This window comes from Dipodomys ordii, unplaced genomic scaffold, assembly GCF_000151885.1.
Source record: "Dipodomys ordii isolate 6190 unplaced genomic scaffold, Dord_2.0 Scaffold50, whole genome shotgun sequence".
In the NCBI taxonomy this organism is placed as follows: domain Eukaryota; kingdom Metazoa; phylum Chordata; class Mammalia; order Rodentia; family Heteromyidae; genus Dipodomys; species Dipodomys ordii.
In genome coordinates this window covers 4,365,165-4,388,433 of record NW_012267266.1, presented here as the reverse complement: position 1 = coordinate 4,388,433, position 23,269 = coordinate 4,365,165, and the positions used below count along the sequence as shown (strand labels likewise).

General features: G+C 40.0%; 1 protein-coding gene and 1 pseudogene across 3 annotated transcripts in view; one reads left to right on the top strand and one right to left on the bottom strand.

Annotated features, from left to right (window-relative positions):
• Positions 1–23,269, bottom strand: part of Sil1 (SIL1 nucleotide exchange factor) — a 278,466-nt gene that overhangs the window by 204,695 nt on the left and 50,502 nt on the right. Inside the window, exon 2 of one of the 3 annotated variants that reach the window (XM_013020448.1) lies at positions 4,610–4,674. The exons of the other annotated variants lie outside the window; for them this stretch is intronic. The gene's annotated coding sequence lies outside the window, so the exon portion shown is untranslated. The remainder of the gene's footprint in view (positions 1–4,609; positions 4,675–23,269) is intronic. 3 annotated transcript variants of the gene reach the window in all.
• Positions 6,977–7,284, top strand: LOC105988643 (annotated as a pseudogene).

Here is a 23,269-nt window from a genome sequence, read left to right as displayed (position 1 = left end):
GGACAGCACCCAGGCCCAGAGTTCAAGCCCCACGACCGACAAAAAAAAAAAAAAAGTCAAGAGAGAAGTAAAAGGATTTCTGAAAGATTGTAGAGCAATGACAGGGAACCACACTAGCTCTCTGACCAAACAGAGCCTTGCACTCACTTCACCTCAAGAGAGTGACACCAAGCAAACTATAAACAGAGATACACACCAACAAAGAAGAATTTATACTGCCTACACAGTAGGACATAAATCTGCGAGGAAGGAGCACAGAAGGTGCTCCCCTCCCCTCTTCCAGTGCAACTGCATGCAATCCGTCTAGCACAGACAGCAACACACTTGCAACTCTGGAAATGAAGGTCCAGAACTGAAAAAAAGCAGGTATAGGAATGCAAGACCTTCATCCAGACACAGAGACATTTCATTATGATGCTGGATGGCTCAGAACCAACACGAGGAAACATGGGTACCCCACCTGGAACCCATCCCCTGGGAAACCAGTACCAGTGGTGACCTTGAGTTCTTGGCTTGGATCCCCTAACCCCAGAAGGGATACCATATTGAAAGAGCACAAAGAAGCCAGAACCTTTTTCCCACTCTTTCTGCAGCTACCCACGAAAGAACAACAAACAGCCCTGCGTGTGCCAGAGAACTACAAGGTCCTGCAGTCTTAAAAACTTCACAAAGTCTCACCACAGGACCCGGCAGCTGGGCTCGACCCTGGACAGAAATGCATTAATCTGCCTATGCCTTTCTGCACGGGACCCAATCCCCGCAGGAACCCATTAGACTGCCTGCGCCTCTCCATGAGACCCTGCAACCAGGCCCAACCCCCGAGTGGAGACCCATCAGACTGCCCCTGCCATTCCACAAGAGACTCCGCAGCCAGACATAACTCCCAATAGGGACTCATTAAACTGCCACTAGGTACAACTTCCGGCAGGGTTCCAGCTAACCACATCCCACCATGACTGAACCTAATACCTAAACTGAACAGCCTCTACTAACCCTTAACATAAATGCAGAAATTACAACAAAAGATCACAAAATTCATAAGCAAGCAAGACAATATGCCACCCTTAAAAAACAACTTGGGAGGAATTTAGTGAGAGTAAAGATGGAGAAAGTAAGAACAAAATTAAAGCAATGATAAGGCTGTTGAAATAAAAGGGTACATCCACAATTAATTCGAAGAATACACAAAGGAAATGATGAAGAAAATGCAGAACATCCAATGTGACTTTGATAAGACAGAAACTTTACACACCTCAAAGAAGGAAATGAAAGACCAAATTAACAAAGAGATGGACAATATAAAAACTTCAATAAAGAACATGACAATCGACATAAACAAAGAGCTTGGAAACATAAAAACATGAAAATCACAGTTGAAAGCACAGGCAAGAGAACAAACAAAGTAGAAAACAAAGTATCAGATAAAGATAAAGCAGAGGAATTAGAACTAAAAAAATCAAAGACTAGGGAAAAAACACCCTAAGCACACAAAAGGGACATTCAAGAATTGGCAGAAAAAAAAAAGAATTGGCAGACCAAGCCAAAAAATCAAATCTACACATAGTTAGGATAGACAAGGGAGAAGAATTCAAATCCAAAGATACTGAAAACCTGTTTAACAAAATAATAACAGAAAACTTCCCAATCTCAAGAAAGAGAATCTCACCCACCTAAGAGAGGCACACAAAATTCCTAGCAGACAGGAGCAGAGAAGAAATAAAACTAGACACATCATAGTAAAAACATTGGACTTTAAAAAAAGACTTTCTTCACCAAGATAGAGAAATCAATCCAAAAAAGAAAGGGAGCAAGCAAAGAAAGCAGAGGAGCAGCAACAAGATTAGCACAGATATTACACAGGCCAAGAAAGGAAAGAAAAATGAAGAAAAAAATTAGGTGTAAGCAGTAATGTCAAGAGATCACTCAGAATGAAGAAATGATCCATTGGATTTGGCAAATAATGTAACCAGCAGGCTCTTAAAAGGAGAGTCCACATGTAAAGAAATAGAGGCAAGAGGCAGGAAACTTTGAAAGTTGAACAGAATAAATGAAGTTTAGAGATTTAGAATTATTTCTACAAATATTAATTCTTGTAACATTCTACTAGATTCTTAATAGTAACAAAAGAAAAAAAACTCACTCCAGTGGTACTATACAGTGGTTTTCCAATGTCCTGCAAAAAGGTTCCTATGATGATGTACAGCTACTCTTCAACACATACATCCTCAGGGAACAGATTGGTGAATGCCTTGATACAGCTTAGTCCAAGACCTTCAGGAGGACTGTAGCTAAGATTCAGTGCATGATGGGGCACTTCTGTAATTCCAGCACAAAGGAGGCAGAGGCAGGAACATAATGAATTTGAGGCCAGCTAGTATATATATAGTGAGAGTCTGTCTCAAACAAAACAAAACAATAATGCTGCCAGGTTACTAGTGTCCTCTGTGGCTTGATCTCTTTTTTGGGGTGGGGGGTCCAGTCATGGAGCCTGAACTCTGGGCCTGGGCGCTGTCCCTCAGCTCTTCAGCTCAAGGCTAGTGCTCTACCACTTGAGCCACATCACCACTTCCGGCTTTTTTCTTTTTGCTTATATGGTGCTGAGGAATCGAACCCAGGGCCTCATGCACACAAGGCAAGTGCTCTACCACTGAGCCACCTTCCCAGCCCCAGGTGGCTTGATCTCTTAACCTCCCATCCTTTAAGCTCCCTAACTATCCATTCAGCAAAGCCTCTCTGCTCCTTCTCACAGGGCCAAGAACCAAACATTCCTATCACATATACCCAAATGTCAGACAAACTCAAGTTGAGGGGAGAAGAACTTTATAGTGAAAAACAATTATGATCCTGATACCCAACTCCTCATATGATTGTTTTATATAACAAAGAAAAGGGAGCCCAGAAAAGTAAACAGGCTTGATTAAGCATGCCAGCTGATGATCAGGTGAATGAGATAACTATTCTAGACATGGTCCAGTAAGTACACTTACATTCTACTAAGCCTTAATAGGCTAAAATGTAGGATCTGAGCAGGAATGGGGACCCTATACCTTATACTTAATCTTTGACTCTGACTATAGTCCTGAGAGCAATCAGCCTGTGGCTGAAAATGACCAATATTAAAAGAAACTGCATTACATTCTATCTCCACTCCAGTGCAATTGAAAGAATGCAGGTTCTAAATTTCAACCCCCACCTCAGACTTTGAGCACCATGCTTAACTTTGCCAAGTCTCAATTCCTTCATCCATAAAAGAACTTAACATTAATTATTTAGTATTTCAGTATGATGTTATATAATCAGATTGAAATGATATAGAACATATAGCACAGTGCCTGATACAAAGTGGGGGGGGTTCAAGAATCTTACAAGTCTTACTATTAATTATTATAGAAAACTCTGGCAAAAGATGGGATAAACAAAAGCAGTGTCACATCCACATAGAGGATTGTCTCCTGATATGCCAATAAAGGCCCTTCCTAGAACCCAAGTGTCCTGAGCAGCAAGTCTTCCCACACACCTACACTGTATTTTAGGTTGCTCCACACTCATTTGCATTGAAACATTCAAGTGATGTTAACCGACTCTGTGTCAGTGCCAGTTGACCAGATGCAAACACTTAGAACCCATCTTTCTTAATCCTCCAAATTCCTGCTGATGTACTTCTTCATGTAAGATGGAGTCAGAGAAGGTAGGAAAGCCATGGTAAATACAACAGATTTGCAGTCCAGTTCAAATCAGTGGTCAAGGGGACTTCCATAGCGGAGGCACAGTACAATTATTGAAAAGAATACACGCCCCTCGGTTAATATGCCCTATTCTGGGCAACTTGAGACACAAATTACAACTTTGCAGTGATAAGACAGGCAACAACTAGGGTGCTCTTTAACTGAAGAATCCCTAAAAAAACAGCATTTGCTTACAGTAACACTTTGTGGCAATGAAGATGGGTCACAAAGCATAAAACTTATTACTACCATGTTCGCAATGACTGTCTTCCAGGTAAGGCAGCAACTAAAATGCTATATTTTATTTTTAACATGCTTGAGAGTCCTATTTATAGGACCAGATCCTTAAAAACTTGAAAGGGAGATGAATTTTATAATGTACACATTTACATACGTGGGCAGAAACACAAAAATTAGATGCCTTTCAATAGAGCGTGGAGAACCATAACTCATGGGTTTCACAGTCCCACCCAACACCCAAAGAAAATCCAGGCGCCTTCTCCAAGAGATGGTGGGAGGCTGGGTAGGTAGCCAAGAAACAAAGAAACCTAAACTCAGCACTTGGCAGGACAATTAAGGAGTAGAAAATTTTAAATGCATTGTTTCTGACTCTAAATATGTCTACATTTATTACCAATTTGGGATCCGAAAACTCATTTAGTTCTGCTGTGACCATGTGCTAAATATATTAAGCAGAGTATTGCCTAGGAAACAGCAATCCTCCCTGCTGCTGCAGTCCCATTTCAAAGCCACATCTGCCATGCTCTTAGGGTTCCCTATTCCAGGCCCTGCTGAGAGCTCAGTCATAAGCAGAACCACCACTAAGCTACCAATGCCTCCTTTTTATCTCAGAAGGCACCAACATGGCTGGGTGTGGTACATACCTATAATCTCAGCACTTAGAGGCCAAGAAAAGCCTGGGCAACATAGGAAATTCCAGTAGCAAGTCCTGTTTTAAAAGGCAGAACAAGGAAACAGAGTTAACTTTTCATCCTGCCCAGACTGATTTAGGGAGTTCAAAAAGTTGTATTTCACCAGCCTCTAACAACTAGAATCCATATGACTGGGAATTCTGTAAGGGTAAAGTGCAATTGTACTACTCAGGAGGCTGGGATCTGAGGATCACCGTTTGAAGCCATGATACTCTTATCTCCAATTAATCACAGAAAAAGCTGGAAGTGGCACTGTGGCTCAAATGGCAGAATGCTAGTCTTGAGCAAAAAGGAGCTCCAGGACAGTGCCCAAGCACAGAGTTCGAGCCCAAAGACCTGAAAAAAAATTAAGCAGAAGAAGTAATACATAGTAGTACAAGCCTATGAATTACGTCTTTAAAAAGAAATGTATATGAGGGCTGGGAATGTAGCTTAGTGGTGAATGCTTGCCTAGCATGCATGAAGCCTTGGGTTTAATCCTTAGTACCACAGAAACAAAATGAGCCAAAGTACCACTGTAGCTCAAGTAATAGAGTGCTACCCTTGAGCTAAAGAAGCTCAGAGACAGTGCCCAGTCCCCAAGTTCAAGCCCTAAGACTGGCAAATTAAAAAAAAAAAAAAAAGTGTGTGATCCAAAGCACTGGTGGCTCACACCTATAATCCTAGCTATCCAGGAGGCTGAGATCTGAGGATCACAGTTCCAAGCTAGCCCAGGCAGAAAAGTCCATGAGACTCTTATCTCCAATAAACTACTTAGATAAAGCCAGAAGTGGCACTATGGCTCAAGTGGTAGAGTACGAGCCTTGTGCACAAAGGGGCTCAGGGACCAAGATCCCCAGGTCTCAGCCTCCTGAGTAGTAGGATTACATGTGTAAACCACCAGTTCCGGGTTCCATGAGACTCTTTTCTCCAATTAAACACCAAAAATAAAAATAAATAAATAAATAAGGAAATGGAGATATGGCTCCCATAGTAGAGCACTAACTTTGAACAAAAAAGTTCAGAACAATGCCCTAGCCCTGAATTTATACCCCAGGACCAGCATCGAAAGAAAGAAAGAAAGAGAGAGGGAGAGAAAGAAAGAAAAAAGAAAGAGAAAAAAGAAAAATCATTAGCCTTTCTACAAACCAATAATAAATGTGCTGAGAAAAAAAAAAATCAGGTCAGGCAACAGGGGCTCACACCTGTAATCCTAGCTACTCAGGAGGCTGAGATCTGAGGACCGAGGTTCAAAGCCAGCCCAGGCAGAAAGTCCGTGAGACTCTTATCTCCAATAAGCCACTCAAAAACCGGAAGTAGTGCTGTAGCTCAAGTGGTAGAGTGCTAGCCTTGAGCTGAAGAGCTGAGGGACAGCGCCCAAGCCCAGAGTTCAAGCCCCACGACTGACCAAAAAAAAAAAAAAAAATCAGGAAAAAAAACTATTCACGCCGCATCAAATTTTTTTTAAGTACATAGGTATTAGCCAAGGAAGTAAAATATTGTAAATATGTATAGAAATGTATCAATGATATCCTCCCTAATGAATAACTAATATAATTTTAATTTTTAAAAAGGAGAAAAATTTAAGGAGAAAAAAGTTAAATAAACCAGAAATTAAAGAGAGCTATCTTCAACCAGCTCATGCCTGCTCAGGAGACTGAGATCTGAGGATCACTGTTCAAAAACAGCCCAGGCAGGAAAACCCTAGAGACTCTTATCTCTAATTAACCACCAAAAAGCTAGAAGCAGAACTGTAGCTTAAATGGTAGAGCACCAGCCTTGAGCATAAAAGCTCAGGGACCGTTCAAGCTCTAGGAATGGCATGCACACACAAACACATACACAGTATCTCAGGGGTTTTCTGATGTTGTTTTGCCAGTCCTGGGGTTTGAACTCAGGGGCTGGGCATCATCCCTGAATTTCTTCGCTCAAGGCTAGCACTCTACCACTTGAGCCACAGCACCACTCTGGGCTTTCTGTTGTTCATGTGGTACTAAGGAATTAAACCAGGGCTTCATGCATGCTAGGCAAGCACTCTACCACTAAGCCACGTTCTCAGCCTGTGTATCTTCAGTTTAATAACAAACACATGTGAAAAATGCACAGCAAATATGTTCCATGGGAAAAGTCTGAAAGGCTTTCCCTCTAAGATCAAGTACAGGATAAAGAGGCTGCTTTTACCATTTCTATCAACAATACTGAAAGTGCTAGCCAGGTCATGATCAGGCAAGAAAAAAATGTAAGAACTATCTATTTGCAGTATGACATGAACTTACTTATGTGTAAAAAACCCTAAAGAATCTATTATTTAAGAAAACTCTAGAAGGGCGGTGCAGCAACATGGTAGCACCAGGAACTGGTGAGCCACTGGATGAAAAAAATGAAATGGCCCCATTTGCTCAGCGCATTGACCCGACTGGGGAGAAACTGAGATCAGCACAACTGCATTTCATGTGGCAGGTGCAACTTGTCCAGTGGCAGAAGACGATGTCACAGAGGAAGACCCGAAACATCGTGACTGGGCTTGGCATCGGGGCCCTGGTATTGGCTATTTATGGTTACACCTTCTATCCCAGGAGCATTTCCTAGATGGACTGGAAGATGAAGCCAAAGCTGCCGGAGCTCTTGCAGGGGCATCAGGACCCTGAACTGGGTGATTATTACGTATCTTCAACCTACTGGAGCCCCTCACATGGTGGATGGTGCCCTATGACCCTGTAGAAATTGGTTGTTTACTCACATCATTATTGGCCCACTTACTAACTTTGGAGCATGATCAAGCCCAAGAAGCTAGAGACTATGCAATGTTGGTCACTATCAACAGAACATTTCACATTTCACATGCATTGTACTGTCAGAGTCCTCTCCTGTGTTTCTTGTTTGAGATGTATGCAGCCTTGGCTTTTTTGTAACATTCTGCCTTTGTGATTTACTCCTTTCCTCCCAGGGCCCAACTGTAATGAGAGTGGGTGTGGCAATTTTGGGGCAGTGATTGGAGTGTAAAGTGGGAAAGACAGGGTCAAGTTAAGAATAATAAACTTGAGTCATATCTCCTGGAAAAAAAAGAAAGAAAACTCTGCTAAAGCAAATAAAATCAGCAAAGTTATAGGATACAAAAACCAACACTCAAAAATTACCTGTATTTCTAAACAACAGCAAGGAACTATTGAAAAGAAATTAAGAATGTGATTCCATTTAAAATGGCATCAAATGTCAGGTGCTGGTGGCTCACACCTGTAATCGTAGCTACTCAGAAGACTGAGATCTAAGGATCACAGTTCAAAGCCAGCCCAGAGAAGAAAGTCCATGATACTCTCACCTTCAATTGACCATCCCAAAACTGGAAGCATGGCTGTGGCTCAAAAGCATGGCTGAGCCACAAGCCCTAGTTGTCAATCCCTCTTCCTCTATCCATAATTTTTCCTCATTACCAACACTCTTACCTGGTAACTACATTGCCCAAACATAATTGGTGTTTTCTTTTTTTTTTTGGTCGGTCGTGGGGCTTGAACTCTGGGCCTGGGCGCTGTCCCTCAGCTCTTCAGCTCAAGGCGAGTGCTCTACCACTTGAGCTACAGCACCACTTCCGGTTATCTGGTGGTTTATTGGAGCTAGGAGTCTCACGGTCTCTCATGCCCATGCTGGCTTTGAACCGCAATCCTCAGATCTCAGCCTCCTGAGTAGCTAGGATTACAGATGTGAGCCACCAGCTCCCGGCTTGGTGTTTTCTTTTGTGCTAGTGTTTATTTTTATTTTGTCTTTGTTTTTTGTGCTTTATCTATTTAATCTCTTCATTTCTCCTCCCCTCTACCTCAACACAAGGTCAATTAGATCTTTTCTATTTATCTCACTGCACTTTCTCCTATCAAGCTTAGTTTCCATTCTTTCTTTTATTTTTTTTTCTCTTTTTTTTATTTTTTATTTGTGAACATACTGTACAGAGGGGTTACAATTACATGGGCAGGATAATGCGTACATTTCTTACCAAGCATTGCAGCCTCCTCCTTTGGTTTACCCTTCACATCCCTTCCCAGCCTCCCCCCTCCCCCCCAATCCCAACCCTTCTCCTCCCCCCCTTCCCCACCCCCACCGACATTGTAAAGCTCCTTTTGCCATTCTTTCTTTTATAACCAAATACCAGTCACTACTATTATTCTCCCTATCTTTCCTATTATCACCCTGGTTAACTAAGTTCTTCCTAAGTTATGAAAATACATCTTTGATTCTATATTCATCTAAAGATTCTGTAGCAATAGTGATGACTAGTGGCTTTCTTTAGGGATTGCCACAAACTCAAGGTTGTAGTTTATCACCTGTAATAGCTTTTGTTACAAGATTCCTTACCCAGAATGGAAAGTGATCCATACATAGTGTCTGAGCATCAAAAATAATTTTTTTGACAAAAGAGCTAAATCTCACCAATCTAGTAACAGGAAAATGTCATAACCCAGTCATTATCCAGTCCTAAATAGCAAATATCCCCAACTACAAATCTCCACCAAGCCAGGCGCCAGTGGCTCACGCCTGTAATCCTAGTTACTCAGGAGGCTGGGATCTGAGGATCGTAGTTCAAAGCCAGCCAGGGCAGGAGAGACCGAGAGACTCCTATCTCCAATAAAGGACTAGAAAACCGGAAGTGGCACTGTAGCTCAAGTGGTAGAGCACTCACCTTGAACTGAAGAGCTGAGGGACAGCGCCCACAACGGACCAAAAAAAAATCTCCACCAAAACTTGGCCCCAGAAGCATAAATACCAGTGGGGGGGGGGGGAGGAGGGGGAGAAATCACTAAATTCATGGACAAGCAAGAGATGTCTCCCTCAAAAGCCAACAATTCAGTGTCTCACACCTGTACTCCTTGCTATTCAGGAGGCTGAGATCAAGACCTCAATATGAAGCCAGCTCAAACAGAAAGGTCCATGACATTATAGCTCAAAATAAACAGAAAATAAAATAAAATTAAATTAAATTAAAATTTAAAAAAAAACAGAAAAGAGCAAGTTGAAGGTATAACTCATGTAGTAGACCAGCAGATGAAATATAAAACCTTGAACTGAAACCCCAATACTGCAAAATAAAAAAAAGCAATTATTCCACAATGGAGGTCTTAAATAAAAATGAAAAATAAATTTTTAAATTTTATTTTTTATTTATGTAGTACCAAGGAATTGAACCCAGGGCCTCATGGATGCTAGGCAAGTACTCTACCACTAAGCCACCTTCCTAGCCCCATAAAGAAGAAATTTTTAAATAATGAATTCATAAAAACAGTAAGATTAGGGCTGGGAAGGTGGCTCAGTGGTAGAGCGCTTGCCTTGCATGCATGAGGCCCTGGGTTCAATTCCTTAGCACCACATAAGCAAAAAAGAAAAAAGCTGGAAGTGGCGCTGTGGCTCAAGTGGTAGAGTGCTAGCCTTGAGCTGAAGAGCTGAGGGACAGTGCCCAGGCCCAGAGTTCAGGCCTATGACCAGACCCTCCAAAAAAAAACAGTAAGATTAATGAAAATGAGGTGATGTGTAAACAGCTGAACAAATTCAAAGAACATACAAACAACTACAGAATTCAAATAAACAGTGAAATGAAGACAATGAAAAGAATTTAGCTGGGCACCAGTGGCTCACATAGATATTCCTAGCTACTTATAAGGCTAAGATCTGAGGCTCTCAGTTCCAAGCAGGAAAGTCTGTATGACTCATCTCCAATCAACCAACAAAAAGCCAAAAGTGAAGCTGTGATTCAAGTGGTAGAGCACTTGAGCAAAAGCATAAGCACAATACTCAGACCCTGAGTTCAAGCCCCAGGACCATCACAAACAAAGATAAAATAAAAACAAAAGAAGAGTCCAATAAAAATCTAGAACCTGAAAAATACCAAAGTATAATCTTGGAGGGAAAAAGATCCAGTCCCCAATCCCCCCAAAAAATCAATTGAAAGCCTAGCTAACAAAACAAGCAAAATGTAAGGGAATAAGAATTGAAAATTAGGTCAAACATTCAAAGACTTTTTTTTTTTTTGGTCGGTTGTGGGGCCTGAATTATGAGCCTGGGCACTGTCCCTCAGCTCTTCAGCTCAAGGCTAGTGCTCTACCACTTGAACCACAGAGCCACTTTCAGCTTTTTCTGCTTATATGGTGCTGAGGAATCGAAGCCAGGGCCTCATGCATGCAAGGCAAGCACTCTACCATTGAGCCATCTTCCCAGCCCTCAAAGACATTTTTTAAAAACTAAAAAACCAGCGCTTGTGGCTCACTCCTGTAATCCTAGTTACTCAGGAGGCTGAGATCTGAGGATCAAGGTTCAAAGCCAGCCGGGGCAGGAAAGTCCATGAGATTCTAATCTTCAATAACCACTCAGAAAACTAAAAGTGGTACTGTGGCTCAAATGGTAGAGCACTACCCTTGAACTGAAGAGCTGAGGGAAAGCCCCCAAGCCCAGAGCTCAAGTCTCACAACCAACAAAATAAACAAACTTACTTTTAAAAATGAATGAAATTTACAAGGCCTCTCAGGTTCCATCAAAAGATCAGATCTATGAAATCATGAGTATAAAAGGACAAGAGATACAAACAAAAGTCGCTTAAGAAGCTATTCAGTAAAATAATAGCAGAAAACTTTACCAAACATGGGAAAGAAAAGTTCATCAAAGTGGAAAAGGCTTATAGAACAGCATACTCAGAAGATCAGAGAAGAAACATTCCTAGAGTTATTTAGGTTAGAACACTAAACATTTTTTAAAACACAAAAGCCCATTAAATATATAGACTATTTAAAATAGCAAAGATAAAAGGACAAGTTACAAACAATTGCAAGCCCATTAGTGTAACTGTAGATTTATCCACAAAAACTCTAAATGCAAGTAGGAAATGGGAGGACATAATTCAAGTCCAAAAAAATAAAATTTGATTCATATAGTCAGTGAAGCTATCCTTAATTATGAAAGGAGAAATAAAAAACCTTCTATCATAAACAAAAGCTAAATGACTTCAGAATTACTAAATCAACATAAATCAGATAAAGAAATTCTGCTCACCAAAGAAAATAAAAAATAGGAAAATACAGGGAAGAATAAACCCTACTAGAATAGATTAACAAAGGAAAAACAGAAACAAGCAAGCTTCATAAAAACAACAAAATGACAGTAAACAGAACATAGCTTTCAATATTAACATTGAACATTAATCAGCTCAATTCTATGGTCAAAAAAACACAAATCTGCAACTTAGATAAAAAAGACTAAACTGGTACTGGTGGCTCATATCTGTAATCCAGGCTATCAGGAGACTGAGATCTGCGGATTACAGTTGAAAGCCAGCCCAGGCTTGAAAGTCAGTGAGATTCTTATCTTCCATTAACCACCAAAAAGCCAGATATGGAGCTAAAGCACAAGTGATAGAGTGTTATCCTTGCACAAAAGAGATGGGGTAGTGCCAGATCCTGAGGTCGAGCCCCAGGAACAGCACCAAAAAAATAAAATAGGACAAGGAGAGACTCAATCATTTGTTGCCTACAAGAAATACATTTCACTGAAAAAGAAAACTATGGGCTTTCGGGTAAAAAGTATTTCTAAGCAAATAACTTTGAAAACAGGAAAACTTACAACTGCTAAAACAGACTTCAAGCTAAAATAAGTAAGAAGAGACAAAGAAGAATACTTCATATTTAAAAAGGGATAGGGGCTGGGAAGGTGGCTCAGTGGTAGAGTGATTGCCTCGTATTCGAGGCCCTGGGTTCGATTCCTCAGCACCACATAAACAGAAAAAGCTGGAAGTGGTTCTGTGGCTCAAGTGGTAGAGCGCTAGCCTTGAGCTGAAGAGCACCCAGGCCCAGAGTTCAGGCCCCATGACCGACAAAATAAATAAATAAATATTAAAAAGGGGCAATCCATGAAAAGGAAATTATAGTTGCTATGTACATACTGAAGAGTAGTAACACCCAGATTAGTTAAACACTCTAGACTTGCAAGCACTAATAGACCTCAGTACAATAATAATGGAACCTTCAATATCCTATGCATGACAACAGGCCATTCAAACAAATAAAACAAAACAAAAACAGTTCTCAAATGAAGAGTCTAATTATGCACATCAAACTTCTAGGGAAAAAAACAGGAAAAGCCAAACTCCCAATCCACAGATGGAAAGAAATAATAAAGATTAGTTAGAGTAGAAAATAAAATGGGAGACTTCTACGAAGTTTCAGTGCAACAAAAAGTTGGGTTTTCAATGCAACAGCAATACTCACAAGACAATATGTTGGAAATGAACTTTGCAACTTGCAGGAGGGAGTTGGGTGGGAAGGAAAGTGGGAGAAAAAACAAGGAAGGGGAGGAACAATGTTCGATAAGATACCTTATGTATGCAACTGTAACCCCTCTGTACATCACCTTGACAATAAAATTAATTTTAAGTTCGGTTTTTTGAAAAAAAAAAGTAATATTGACAAATCCTTAACTAATCTGACCAAAAGAAGAAGGGAAGAGACTTAAATAAAATTAGAGCTGAAAACAAGAATATTGCCAGCTTCCATGGGCTCACACCTATAATCTTAGCTATTCAATTATAAGCATACAAGCCAAGCAAGAACATAAGGACCAGAGTTCCAGTCATGGTATCAGCACAAAAAGAAAGAATATATCACAACAAATACCAAATGAAATCCAAAGGACTGTGAAAACCTATACTCCAATAAACTGGAAAATCCACAAGAAATGGATACATCTCTAGATATAGTTGACCTACCAAAATTGAACCAAAAGGATATAAACCATTTAAACACACATATGACAAGCAATGAGAAGCAGTAATGGTCTCCCAACAAAGTAAAGCCCCAAAACTGGATGAATTCACTGCCCAATTCTATCAGATCTTTAAGGGAAAATTAACACCAATATTCCTCAAACTCTTCCCTGAAGTAGAAAAGGAAGAAACATTCCCCAACTCATTTAACAAAACCAGCCATGTTATACCAAAACTAGATAGAGATCCAACCAAAACAAGAGCATTTTAAGTTCCCTAGTGAACATTTATGTAAAACAAAATCTCAACAAAATTCTTACAAACCAAATTCAACAATACATTAAAAAGATCATACACCATGATCAACTTGACTTCTTCCCAGGGATGCAAAGATAGTTCAACATACCTAAATCAATAAATACAATATATAATATAAGCAGGATCATAAAACTAAGGGTTTTTTTAATATGTATATATTTTTATTGTAAAGATACTGTACAGAAGGGTTACAGTTACATGAGTAAGGTAATGAGTGCATTTCCTATTGAGCATTGTTAACCCCTTCCTTTGTTTTTCCCTACCATCCCTTGCTTCCTCACCTCCACAACTCCTCCCTCCTCCCCACCCCCAAGTTGTAAAGTTCATTTTCAACATAGTGTCTTATACATCTCATTGTTACAATGGGTCAACCTGTATCTTTATTTCAGCTTTTTTGTTATTTCTCTTCTCCTTCCCAAATTAGAAAAATGTATATACAAGATGCAGGGCAACAGAATCAAATACAGTGACAACAGGGGTTATACCAAGGGGGAGAACATACAAGAGAAACAAAAAAAAATCACATAGTACATTATAAGTACATTAAAAACAACACACAGGAAAGTTAAAACCTCTTGTGTCCCTATCTTAGAGTTCATTTCACTTAGCATCATCTTATATGGTCATATGTACATAGCTTTTGACCTTTTCTGCTTGTCCTAGACATATACTAGTTATTGCAGATAAGGGAAAACATGGGACCTATGTTTCTATGGGCCTGGCTTACTTCACCTAATATAACTTTTTTTCCAAGTCATTCCATTTCCTAACAAATGGGGCGATGTCATTCTTTCTGATGGAGGCATAGAATTCATCTACCTATCATCTATCTATCTATCTATCTATCTATCTATCTATCTATCTATCTATCTATCTATCACGTTTTCTTGATCTATTCATCTGCTGAGGGGCATCTGGGTTGGCTCCATATCTTAGCTATGGCGAATAATGCTGCAATAAACATAGTTGTGCTGGTAGCTGTAGCATGGCCTTGTTTATGACCATTTGGGTAAACGCCCAAAAGTGTATTTACTGGGTCATAGGGGAGTTCTATGTGGAGTTTTTTGAAAAACCTCCATACTGCTTTCCAAAGTGGTTGAACAAGTTTACACTCCCACCAACAATGCAGTAGGGTTCCCTTCTGTCCATATCTCCTCCAGCATCTGTTGTTATTAGAGTTCTTGATTATAGCCATTCTAACTGGGGTGAGGTGGTATCTCAATGTTGTTTTGATTTGCATTTTTTTTATGGCTAGGGAGGTTGAAAAACTAAGGTTTTTATAGTCAATCTCAATTGACATGGACAAAGTAGATTCAATATCCTTCTATAATAACAGTTCTGAAGAAAGTAAAAATTGAAGGAGTGTACCAGAATTTAATAAATGCTTTTGTAAATTTTTTTATGGTTTTTTTTGGGGGGTCCGGTCGTGGGGCCTGAACTCTGGGCCTGGGTGTTGTCCCTCAGCTCTTCAGCTCAAGGTTAGTGCTCCACCACTTGAGCCACAGCGCCACTTCCGGCTTTTTTCTTTTTGCTTATGTGGTGCTGAGGAATCAAACCCAGGACTTCATGTATGCTACCACTGAGCCACCTTCCCAGCCCTAATAAATGCTATAGATGACCAACATATAGCCAACATCATAATAAGTGGGAAAAATATAAGATCATTTCCCCTGAAGTCACAAATGAAACAAAGTTACCCATTCTCCTCTTATTCAATGTGGTTCTAAAATTCCTAGCCAGAACAATAATAGCAGGAGAAAGAAATGAAAGGGATTCAATTAGGAAAGGTAGAGGTCAAATTATCCCTAGTTGCAGACAATGTGATCCTATACTTAATAGACCCAAGTAATTACCCAACCCCCCCAAAAAAAATTTCTAGCCTGGATAAACACCTTCAGAAATAAAATCAATGTTCACAAAACAGTAGCTTTTCTACATACTAATAATAAACAGGCTGAGGAAGAAACTAGGAAAATAATTCCATTCAGAACAGCCTCAAAAGCAACAAAATATCTAGTTATTAATCAAGGAAGTAAAAGACTTTTAATAAGGAAAACTAGAAAACCTTGAAGAAAAAAACTAAAGACCTCAGAAAACAGAAGGACTCCCAAGTTTGTGGACTAACCAAAATAACTAAAAGAAAAAGAAAACAGCCATTCTGACAAAAGCAATCTACAAACTCATTGTAAAGTCCTGATCAAAGTCACACTGTCATTCTTCACAAATAGAAATATCAATCCAAAAATTCATATGGAGGCAAAAAACACCTTGCACAGCAAAAGCAATAGTGTACTTCAAATTATATTACAGAGCCACAGTAAAAAAAAAATAAAAATTTAAGCATGATACTGAAAAACAGACCAAAAGACTGATGAAACAGAAGAGAAGACCCAGTAGTAAAATCATACATCTACAGCCATCTAATATTTTACAAAGAAGCAAAAAATCATATACTAAAGAACAGATAGTCTTTCAACAAATGATGCTAGAAAAATGGGTTATCTCCTTGGAAAAGGCTAAAACTTGACCCTCTATCTCTTATCATTACTCAAAGTGAAACCTAAAACCTTATATCTACTACAGGAAAACCCAGAGAACACCTTAGAAGTCATAGGCACAATTATTATTTTAATAAGAACAAGAATTAACAAGTGGAACTGCAACGAAGTAAAAGTTTCTACATAGCAAAATAAATAATTACCAGATCAGGTCAGTCCTCTCCTATGGCTCTTGCCTATAATTCTAGCTATACGGAAGCCCAAGATCTAAGGATGAAGGTTCAAAACAACTCAAGAAGATAAATCCAAGACTTTTTTTTTTTTTTTTTTGCCAGTTTTGGCTTGGACTCAGGGACTGGGCGCTGACTCTAAGCCTCTTTCTAGCATAACTCTATCACTTGAGCCACAGCATCACTTCCAGCTTGTCCTGAGTAGTTTATTGAAGATAAAAGTCTCTCAGGACTTTCCTGCCCATGCTGGCTTCAAACTGAGATCCTCACATCTCCGCCTCCTGAATATCTAGGATTACAGGCGTGAGCCACTAGTGCCTGGCCAGACTCTTTTTTATTATTATTATTGTGTAGCCAGAGACTCTTATCTCCAATTAAGCAGCAAAAAGCCAGAAGTAGAGGAGTGGCTCAAGTGGTCAAGCACCAGCTGTGAGCAGAAAAGCTAAGGGAGAGCTAACTAAGCATTTTTCAAACAAACAAAAAACATGTGAGCCAGATGTAACATAATCCAAACTTATCAGGAGGCTGAGATGTGAGGATGGCATTTCAAAGCTAGTCTATGCAGAGAAGTCCCTGTGAGACTCTTATCTCCAATTAAGCAGCAAAAAGCCAGAAGTAGAGGAGTGGCTCAAGTGGTCAAGCACCAGCTGTGAGCAGAAAAGCTAAGGGAGAGCTAACTAAGCATTTTTCAAACAAACAAAAAACATGTGAGCCAGATGTAACATAATCCAAACTTATCAGGAGGCTGAGATGTGAGGATGGCATTTCAAAGCTAGTCTATGCAGAGAAGTCCCTGTGAGACTCTTATCTCCAATTAACTACTCAAAAACCATGCTAGAGTTGACCAGGCCCTGAGTTCAAGCCCCACTGCTGACATACATACATACATACACAACTATATGATCCTGAAATTCTACTCTCAGTAGATACCACACCTGGCCTTAAATAGAATATTATTTGCTATAAAAATCAAGACATGGTGATATACCTCTGGTTCAAGGTTAGTCCTGGCAAAGTTAACACAAAGACCCTACGTGAAAAACAAACTAAAAACCAAAGGAGTGGAGGCATGGCTCAAGTATAACTTGCCTAGCAAGTTTGAGACCCTAAATTCAATCCCAGGAACCCATTAACCTAACCAAAAATAAATAAACAGTTTTGACACATGGGGCTGGGAAGGTGGCTCAGTGATAGAGCGCTTGCCTTGCATGCTCGAGGCCCTGGGTTCGATTCCTCAGCACCACATAAGCAAAAAGAAGAAAGTCGGAAGTGGTGCTGTGGCTCAAGTGGTAGAGCGCTCGCCTTGAGCTGAAGAGCTGAGGGACAGTGCCCAGGCCCAGAGATCAAGCCCCACGACCGAAAAAAAAAAAAAAAAGAAAGAAAGAAAAAAGCCAGAAGTGGCGCTGTGGTCAAGTGGTAGAGCGCTAGCCTTGAGCTGAAGAGCTGAGGGACAGCGCCCAGGCCCAGAGTTCAGGCCCCACAACCGGACCCAAAAAAAAAAAAGAAAGAAAGAAAGAAAGACACATGCTACAACTTGGATAAGCATGCTAAGTGAAATAATAAGCAAGACACAAAAAGGACAAATGTAACTCCATTTATATTACTTTTGTGGGGGTGCCAATCCTGGGGCCTGAACTTGGCCTGAGCTTATTTTTGCTCAAGACTAGTGCTCTACCACTTGAACCACAGCTCCATGGCTAGATTTGGAGATAGTTTATCAGAGATAAGAGTCTCATGGACTTTTCCACCAAGGCTGGCTACAAACTGCAATCAATCCTCGATCTTAGCCTCCTGAGTAATTGGGATTCTCATATCTCAGCCTCCTGAGTAACCAGGATGACAAGCATGAGCCATGGTGCCCAGCTATAGCAATCAATTTGATGCTAATTTGTCATGCTAAATTAAAAAAAAAAAAAAAAGTAAGGTTGGGCTGGGAATGTGGCTTAGTGGTAGAAGCCTAGCATGCATGAGGCCTTGGGTATGATTCCTCAGTACCACAGAAACAGAAAGGGCTAGACGTGGCGCTGTGGCTCAAGTGGTAGAGTGCTAGCCTTAAGCAAAAGAAGCTCAGGGACACTGCCTTGGCCCAGAGTTCAAGCCTCAGGACTGGCAAAAAAAAGTAAGGTTGTCCATGAGTTAGTAAATGCTAAAACTGGACTTGTGCTCATGAGCACACTATATTATTCTCTTTGAAAAAAATACGTTTTCTATAGTTTTTCAGAAGATATACTTTGTCAAAGTAAAAAATCTTTTTCTTTTCCTAAACTGCGAAGATATTTTACAATGAATGGGTAATAAATTTTACCAAATATGTTCTCTATATTTTGCCAACACGATCACATAATTTTACTCTGTGCCTATTAACATGCCCGATTTTATTTATAAATTTTCTAATATGAAGCCACCTTTCAATTCTTAGGATAAGCCTAACTTGTCAGATAATCACTTTTATATCTTGCTGGATTTTATTTTCCATGTTTTGTTGGTCTCTTTATACTGTCATAATTTTCTGTGCAGCAATACTGAGATCTATCAAAGCTTTACTATAAATATAAACCCCTTGAGGAAATGGACCTCACCACAAAAATAACATATAAGTACTCAATACAGCAGGGCTGATGAACAAATAAATAAGCAAACTAATGGGTGGGTCATGAGATAAACAAACAAGCAGATAAACACCTTAATCCTTAAGACACTTTTCCTGGTAGACATACAGAACAGCTCTTTGGCAGCAAAAGACATTCCAAGGGGTCACCAACCATTTTATAGAGATATATGCTCTGACTACAGACAACTCAGCTTGCAAGAAGCTCTGTAAGCTGAAACCCTACTAACCTCTAGATTCTCATTTTCATTCATTACATCAACAGCATTCAAGAGTTGAGCGTCTGCCTTCATCCAACAGGATGCATCAAGTAACAATATACCCTAAAGCTTATGCTTATGCTTTGAGTATTGAGGGGGAATGGGACATTAGTTTCGAACTTAAGTGTTCCTCCTACTAGAGTGTATTCCTGATAATTAAAATGGACTTATCCTGACCCTGATTGGCACAGCAAGAGCCTATCCCGTTAACAATTCACTACATCAGCAGTACAGCAGAGAGCAATCAGCATGGGAAACAGCTGAATTACTTCAGCAACTGTAAATTATGTGTTCTCTCATCCTCTCTTCCAAGTCCATGTTCAACTGTGCCTCACGCCTCCACACTGAACTTGCATTTGTCAAGTATCTGTGTCAACTGCAGTAACCAAACTTGAGTTCAAGAAGCAATATTAAAAAAGCACTAATTAACTGATATTTAAATAACTATGTTTAATGTCAACAAAATCACACTTTAAACATCTCCATCAATTAGTTGCTTAATTAAATTCCTTAAGATCCTTGGACATTGTACAGAATACACTGTCCTGGAAACCATTCCTAACTAGCCTTGTCTGGATGTGTAAGGGGAAAGGGCTCATATTCCTGGAGAAGTGCCAAGAGAAAGCCAGTTTTCTTCTAGTGTCTCCTAATAAGGTAGTTTCTCCTCAGCTCTGCTGGTCTCCATAGGGTAGCAAGAATATGACAAATACATTCTGAACATGGAAAACCACCAAATCAGTCTACATTTTATTTTAAGTGAACTAAAACAAAAAGAGGGATATATAAGCCCAAGAGTGTTACTTTTTCCCATTCGGCATCTGTTCTTCAGAGGATGTATCACTAAACACTCATGCATGCAAACAAAGGATTTATGACAGCAGGTAGGGTCAGGGGGCCTGCAATATGCTACCAGACAAATCCCAGCCTGCCAGGAGTGATCAGCCTGCAGCTGACAGGGGTTCAGTTCTGCCCACAGCAGCATACTAGACTGGAACTTGCAAAGGGATTCTAGGTTCCAGTGAGTGAGCTTGTGATGGGGATGCCAGCAGGACCCTGAAATTTCTCCTGTCACAGTAGGATCCATGGGGATGGGCTTGCCAGTTTGTCTTCCCACTGAACCAGACTTGCTTAACAAGAAGGACATGCCAGATACCCAGGTAAATATTTCCTAGAAACAGTCTGTCTCACTGCCTCTAAGCAGAATACATCCAGCCAAAAAGCAATTGTATTTTGGGCAGTGTATGACCCAACCCCATCGGGGCATGAGCAAGACAACATCATTTTAAGAGATGCCAAGTGCCCTCCCTTTCCTTGTCCTCACACAAAGACATCAGTTCATTCTAGGTTCCTAACAGAATACCCACTTCACTTGTGACTGGTCTTACCATTTTTGTCACTCAGTCTAGTCTCTCAAAATGCCTTCCTTTATTTTGCCTAAAAGGCTTGCCCCCACCAAATAAGAGACAACTTTTTCCAATTATTCCATTCTGTCTCTCATCGCTCAAGGATTCCTCTCGTGGTGGCTCTAACAGCCACTGTAGTCCCTTGTGATGCCAGCAGAAAACACTGGGTAGAGGAAGTTTGGTTAATACTGCAGGCTTTTACTCTGAAAGGCAACCACTCCCATAAGCAACCAGGCACAGTCCAGGCTTAAAGCAGCCAGATGTTTGGGTTGTAATTCAAGAAAGCATGGAGAGCATACAGAACAAAAGTACAAAAAACAAAAAAAAAGGAGAAAACTAGTCCACACAGCCTGACACACTGTTCAGTTATTGTCTGAAGTTCACTCTCAAACCAAAGCCATTTCAACCTCAGATAAGTAGTTAACAGTCATGTCAATCAAAAAAAATTGCAAAGATTTTTTTCACCATTCCAAATGGGAAGGCTATCAAAGAGCATAAATTTGTACACTATGAAAAAGATTAAAAAATCTATTCAGGCACATATTTAGGTGCTATTCCAACATGTCTGACCAAAAGATTATTCATCCTTCTATACATATTTATGGATACTTATTGTGGATACTTACTTGTGGATATATTAAGTATCCACAAATATGAGCCAGATAGGCATGCAAAGAAAAACACAGGGGTCTTGTCCTCCAGGAGCTTCCAGAAAGGTAATGGAGATAGATTAGCAAATCAGCAATCACAGCAAATAGTGGGCTAAAGAGTCTTTCAGAGATGACCCTAAGGCAGGAGAAAGCAGACATTTTGATGGGGATGGAGTTCAGGAAGAACTTCTTGGAATAGATGAGGAAAAGGGAGTTGCCAAAAACAATTCGAAAGGAATCCTAGATATAAGACCAGGTTATTTTTTGAAGGCCTGGAGAGATGAAACTGAGAACATGCATTTCTTTCAACAAATATATCCTAGAGTAAAGGGCTGACATACAGTAATATGATATATAAGAAGCTTACCCAGACAATTTAGACAGTTCTCAGACATATAGTTCATTATGCTGTCTTAGCAAGCCTCTGGAATCTCTTTTCAAAACTGTTTTATGGAAAGGGAAGAAAAGAGAAGAGTTGAAGGAAGCCTTCTACATGGATACATGTGCCACAATAGTTTTTAAACTCAACTTACGAACTCATTCCTTGCTTTGAAGTTAGCTCTTACAAACTCCCAATATCTATTTCCCTTAATATAAGGAGTGAGTGGGGGGACGGGGGGGAGGATGGGAAGGGATGAGAAGGGGAAACAAAGGAGGAGGCTACAATGCTTGATAAGAAATGTACTCATTATCTTGCCCATGTAATTGTAACCCCTCTGTACAGTATTTTCACAATAAAAAATAAAAATTTTAAAATATATATATATATATATATATATATATATAAGGAGTGAGTAAACAGAATGTAGAGTTGAACTGCATTACCTACACACAATGACCCATCTTAATGGATAACCTAAACAGGAAAGCAGCCTGAGATCCTAAGCATAGCTTTAGAATTCTTTCCCTGGAGAATATGCCTGCTATATTCTTCTCTCATATGTTTCATACACATATCATCTAAAGCTAAGTCTATGTTTTTCCCTCCATAAGCTTGATCCTCCTCTAGATCTCCTAGGTCTCTTGCCCAAGCCAATAATCCAGGTTCTGGACACTTCCCTTTCCCTCTCTTCACAATCCAATTTTATATATTAATTTTCTCCTTCCTTTCTCCAATGTTCCTGCTCACATGCCTAAATTACTATAATCACCCTCACATCTCTGGTGAGGATAGCCCCTACAGGCTTTCAGTAAAACCTGATCTAAGCAGGTAGCACAGAGGAAGAAGCCACACCACTTTAATAAATCTCTTCCTTGCTCTATCCAGGGTTTATGAATTATCCAATATCCAATTTCTTAAGTCTCTCTAAATAGTTCTCAATAAAAGCCACTTCTTTTCTTCAGATTTGTTTCTTCAGATGAAGGGAAACACTCAAAAAACACACACAGCAGCAAATGCTAAAAAATAGGCTGCAAAAGTTTAGAGCCTGATTATGGGAATCAAATATCAGGCAAGGACATAGTTTCACCCTTCATTGCTCATGGAGACAAGAGTAATCACTGAGCTAAAACAGCCTTCTTATCCCTATTCCTTCTCTCCTTTGCCTAAAATAAATAAATAAATAACATTTGGTAGAACCATTTGTGTCCACTAAAACAGACACAAGAAGAATTTTTTGTGTGTGTGCCAGTCCCAGGGCTTGAACTCAGGGTATGGTTGCTGTCTTTGAGCTTCATTTTGTTTAAGGATAGGAGTCTACCACTTGAGCCACAGCTCCACTTCCAGCTTTTTTTTTTTTTTTGGTCGGTCATAGGGCCTGAATTCTGGGCCTGAGCACTGTCCCTCAGCTCTTCAGCTCAAGGCTAGTGCTCTACCACTTGAGCCACAGCGCCACTTCTTGTTTTTTTCTTTTTGCTTATGTGGTGCTGAGGAATTGAACCCAGGGCCTCATGCATGCAAGGCAAGCACTCTACCACTGAGCCACCTTCCCAGCC